This window comes from Lactuca sativa, chromosome 3 (genome assembly GCF_002870075.4).
Source record: "Lactuca sativa cultivar Salinas chromosome 3, Lsat_Salinas_v11, whole genome shotgun sequence".
NCBI classification, from domain to species: domain Eukaryota; kingdom Viridiplantae; phylum Streptophyta; class Magnoliopsida; order Asterales; family Asteraceae; genus Lactuca; species Lactuca sativa.
Window position 1 is genome coordinate 146370887 of NC_056625.2, and position 5626 is coordinate 146376512.

Consider the following 5626-nt stretch of genomic DNA (forward strand, 5'->3'; position numbering starts at 1 on the left):
TTCCCCCAAATCGCCTTATACTTCAGTATAAATTACCAGGAGCGTAATAAGGGCTTAAAACTTCAAATAAAATCAAGGTATAGGAGTTCACGGCCGTGAACTCCCATAGGGGTGGTTCATGGGCCGTAAACTCTCATTTGGTCCCTTTGAAAGCCTTAAAACCATTCATACCATTTAGATTTGGACCTAGAAAAATTCCACGATCAAGATAGAGCCTTTAAACACCGTAGAACACCCTCACCATGAGTTTATGGTCGTAAACTCATGGGGAGTTGTCCCAGGACCGTAAACACCATATGGAGAGTTTACTCTTGGAGAATAAACTCCATTCCTAAGCCATTCACACCCTTAAATGTTACCCGGGACACCCCAAACACTTAACCACAGTGTTTTCCGCTCCTTAGAGTGTGTATACTTGTTTAATTGGTATTATATATACTAATTGTATGAAAACATATGTTATCATATGTTAAATAGGTGACAAAGTGTGTCCAAGTCTTTACTTGACACCGAGCACCCAACCGACACCTTCGTCGGATCCACTTACACCAGGTGAGTTCATACCCCTGAATGAACCTTTTAAATGTTTTTACATGTTTTATAGGGGGGAATACAAGTTAAACATGCCAGTTATCATATCAATCACATGTGATTGATAACCCGCATGCACAAGGATTTACCAAACTGTAAACTGTTTTACCGAGTAGGATACTATAAATGGTTTTCTAAAATGTTTTCGCTTGTTCAAGCTCTTACTTATACTGTTTTATCAAAGTTCATTTTTAAACTGGTTTATGAAAGGTTTCCAAAGAAATTCTAAATGTTTACAAACGTATTTTACCGAAGAATACCAGGTTGTGATTTTCTTAAGTATAAAGGTTTTTCCAAGGTTTTCATCAAAGTTCTCTTTCATGTCGTATACTTTTACTTTTACTTGTTAGATACCCCTGCTTCGCTTTTAGCTAGTTTAAACTCCTACTCGATAATGCTTCCACTTCATGATACACTTATATTTGGTAACGCTTATACTTCACGATTCGATTATTCCACACTGTACGCTTATACTTCACGACTCGGATATTCCACACTGTACGCTTATACTTCACAAGTTGGTTATTCCACACTGTACGCTTATACTTCACAAGTCGGTTATTCCACACTGTACACTTATACTTCATGATTCGGTTATTCCACATGATTTGGTCATACTTCATGATATGCTTCCACTTGTTACACACTGGAACGTAGTTAGATGTATGCCTGTGCTTGTATAGATGCATATAAATAATGGTTGAAGGACTTAGGAAGGCATGTCTGCCCTATTTGGTTTTCTTCGTTGAGATGTGGTCTGGTGGGATCGGATGTCCGTCCGAAGGTCGTTTGATTCATTAGTTGTATATTATGTATACGAGCATAGCCATATAGGTTTACTCTAGTCAGTTCGGTTATGAGTCTCTACCTCTAGTTCAGAACTTATATTGGAAACCCACTACCCACTATTTGGGATGCATCTTCAGGACACGGCCTTCTCCGTCGTCTAGTTGGTAACCAAAGTCTCCTGTAGGGAGAGCGAACATTGTGTGTATAGATCTATACGATATTGACACCCCCGCACCCTGACTGCTAGCTACAGTCCACGCCCTACCAAGCCAAGGGGTGACAAATGTCACATTTTATAGACTCTTGCAGGGCGTCAGGTACTCTAGTGTCGGTTAGTATGGTTACGAGTATCCCAGGTTACCTTATAATTCATGGCCTTAAGGTAATGGTATTTCACACTGTATGTTACACTGTATGTTACACTGTACTTTACACTGTATGCTGAAAACCCACTCTCAGAGTCACATTGTTTTTAGACCTTGCTAGCTGTATCTTTCATTTAATACCGTCTGGGGTCTGTATTCCTTGTTTTTAGACCTTGCTAGCTGTATCTTTCATTTGATACTGTCTGGGGTCTGTATTCCTTGTTTTAGACCTTACTAGCTATGTCTTTCATTTGATACTGTCTGGGGTCTGTAGTCTCTGTTTTTAGACCTTGCTAGCCGTACCATTCATTTGGTACCGTCTGGAGTCTGTGTCTCCCTTTGTTAGACTGAGCCAGACGTGTCGTTCGTTCGATACTCTCCTGGAGTCTATGATTCCTCCTGCCTTAGTCAGCAATCTTCACTGTTGAGGCATATGTTATTTTACCTAATCTCTCCTGCTTTCTTTAATAATACAATTTTGTATTTTGATAATGATAGCGATTAAGGGAAACTAGTTTTTACCACATAACACCGTCCAGTCTTGGTAGAAGACTGCTTTTATTAAAGAAAATATAGGATTTTCTGGAAAAGACACTAATGTAATGGATACCCTAGAACTGCCAATTTTATTTAAGTTACTTGAATAAAATGACACTAAACACTTATGAACTCACCAACATTGTAAAAATGCTAATACTCGCTTTTCAAATAACTTGTATTCTCAGGTCAGCATTAGACAGGTACATTCCCGGAGCTTCTGACGAAAACAGTTTAGTACCAAGCTGCACCTATATATTTACTTGTATTACTTTGATGTATTGTAATGTAAACCATGTAAAACTATTACTATTAATGCAATGTTTTGTTGTACTTTGATTACTATAATGCATGTGTTGGGATACTTGACATGACGTCATCCACCCCAGAACGTTTTCGCCGTTCCGGTTTTGGGGTGTGACACTTTCCAAATATGGCATTTAGGATTTGATATGGTCACCATGAGTTCTTGGTTATGCCCTTCGAATTGACCAACACACTAGTCGTATTCGTGGACCTTATCAATCGGGTGTGCAAATCCTATTTGGATAAATTCACGATCGTGTTTATAGATGACATATTGATATATTACTGAACCGAGGAAGGTGAAACCTTATGCAAAGATCTATAAATATGTATTTCTAGCTTAACGAAGTCTATTTTCTCGACCATGTGGTCAGTAGAAAAGGGATTCATGTCAATCCCTTGAAGATCGATGCAAGTAGGGATAGGAAGGCACCAACAACACCAACCAAAGTATAAAAATTATTAGGGATTGCGGATTATTATTGGATATTCATTGAGAAATTCTCTAAAATAGCCAATCCTCTCACCGCTCTAACAAAAAATACAAGAAGTTTGATTAGGAAGACAAAAAAGAGTTTGCCTTCTAGAAATTGAAAAAATTGTGCAATGCAGCAATTTTGTCTCTTCCAGAAGGAACGAAAGACTTTGTAGTATTATGTAATGCCTCTCACCATGGGTTAGGATGAGTATTGATGCAAAGGAATAAATTCATTGAAATACACATCCATAAAACACAAGCCAAACGAAACCAACTAAACCAACTATGACTCAGAATTGGGAGTTGTAGTGTCTGCCCTTAAAAAATGGAGACACTACCTATACGGAACAAAAGTGTTTCGTGTTCACCAACTGCAAAAGCCTTCAACACATCTTCGATCAGAAAGAGCTCAACATGAGCCAACGAATGTCGGTCGAATTGCTAAATGATTATGAATACGAAATTTGTTATCTACATGGTAAAGCGAATGTCATAGCTGAAACATTAAGCAAGAAAGAATGAGAAAAGCCACTTCGTGTAAAGGCTCTAACCCTAACAATCAACTCGAATCTATCCACCCAAATTCAAGATTCTCAGCTTGAAGCATGCAAATCCGAAAATATCATAGAAGAAAACCTGTGAGGAATGGACAAAGAGTTCGACCTCAAGGAAGACGAACATAATATTTCATGAACTAAATTTGGACTTCGAAGTTTAGTGAAGTCTGGAGTCTAGACTTGAATGAAGCTCATTAGTTGAGATATTTGATGCATCGCAGATCAGATAAGATGTATCTCAATCTTAAGAAGCTTGATTATTGGCCCAACATGAAGGCATAGATTTTCAAATTTGTCAATAAATGTTAGACTTGCTCCAAAGTCAAAGAAGAGTACTAGAAGCCATTTGCTCTACTCCACCAACCGTCAATCCCAGAATGAAAATGAGAACATATAACCATGGACTTCATAACGAAGTTGAAAATAACCTCAAATGGTGATGACAACATTTGGGTAGTGGTTGACCATTTGACCAAGTATACCCACTTCCTAGCCATCAAATAAAGTTATAAGATTGAGAAACTCACCAGGACCAATGTTAAAGAAATAGTCTGACTAAAAGGTGTGCCAATATCTATTATCTCGTACTGAGATAGAAGATTCATTTCCTAATTTTGGCAATCCTTGTAGAGGTCCCTAAGAACTAAACTAGACATGAGTGTTGCATATCATCCTCAAACGGATGGACGTTGTGAAAAAACATTAAAAACTTTGGAAGACATGCTTATTACTTTTTGGGTAGACTTAGTTAATGAATGCGATACGCACTTACCACGAGCTGAGTTTTCAGAAAATAATAGTTATCACTCTAGCATAAAATATGCTCCATTCGAGGCCTTGTATGGACAAAGGTGTCGTTCTTTGATATCTTGGACAGAAGTTGGAGATACTCAACTGTCTCGAATGCATATTAGATATATTGAACTAACTGGTCCTGAGATCATTCATGAAATAACAAAAAAGATTGTTCAGATAAAGGAACGATTAAATCTCATACATAGTCGTTAGAAAAATTATGCAGGCGTGAGACCTAAACCCTTACAATTCAAAGTAGGAGACCGTGTCATACTAAAATTCGCACCATGGAAAGGTGTCATTAGATTTGGAAAATGAGGTAAACTAAATCCATGATACATCGTACCTTTTGAAATCATGGCAAAGATTGTTCCAGTGGCATACAAAATCAAATTACATCAAGAACTCAACAGAGTTCATGAAACCTTCCACGTGTTTAATCTCAAGAAGTGTCTCTCTCATGATAAACTTGTTATTCGTCTCGATGAGATCCATGTCAACACTAAACTTCATTTCATAGAAGAGTTACTGGAGATCATGGATAAAGAAATCAAAAACTTCAAACAAAGCCGCGTAGCTATTGTAAAATCTTTAGAGGTCCAGAGTTTACTTGGGAACACGAAATCAGATGAAACAGAAGTAATCAAAACTTTTCAGCGGTGCTCCCTCCACTAGTGGAACAAAATAATTTTGCGATGAAATTCCATTAACGAGAATGTAATGTGACATCCTGGAATTTGGGTCAAAAAATGTAGACAATCAATTAACTTTGAACCTCCTTGTAACCTAACGTATTGAGCGTTAATTAATATTTTGAAAAATAAACATTGTCATTACAATTAAAATAAGATATGAAATGGTATCTTACTTTCAATTATGCAAAATCTCAAACGAATTACAAAGCACAAACTCTAATCCTAGTAAATGCATTTGAAAAAAATCTCATATTAAGCCGTTGTAAGCGAAGAAAACACTCTAGTCTAATAGTACATGTTCACCTGAGTCCAGAAGTAAAAGAACATCCAAAACGGAGCAAGTATGTAAAAGATACGACCGTTATAAGAAAAAAACAGTATAATACTAATTGTTTTTTAAACTATATAATTTGTTTCGATCCGTTGAGGCACTTGCACACCTCAGATGAAAATTTCAAGAACGTTTTTGGACTTAGAATATTATATATTATTTAATTCGATCATCGAAATATT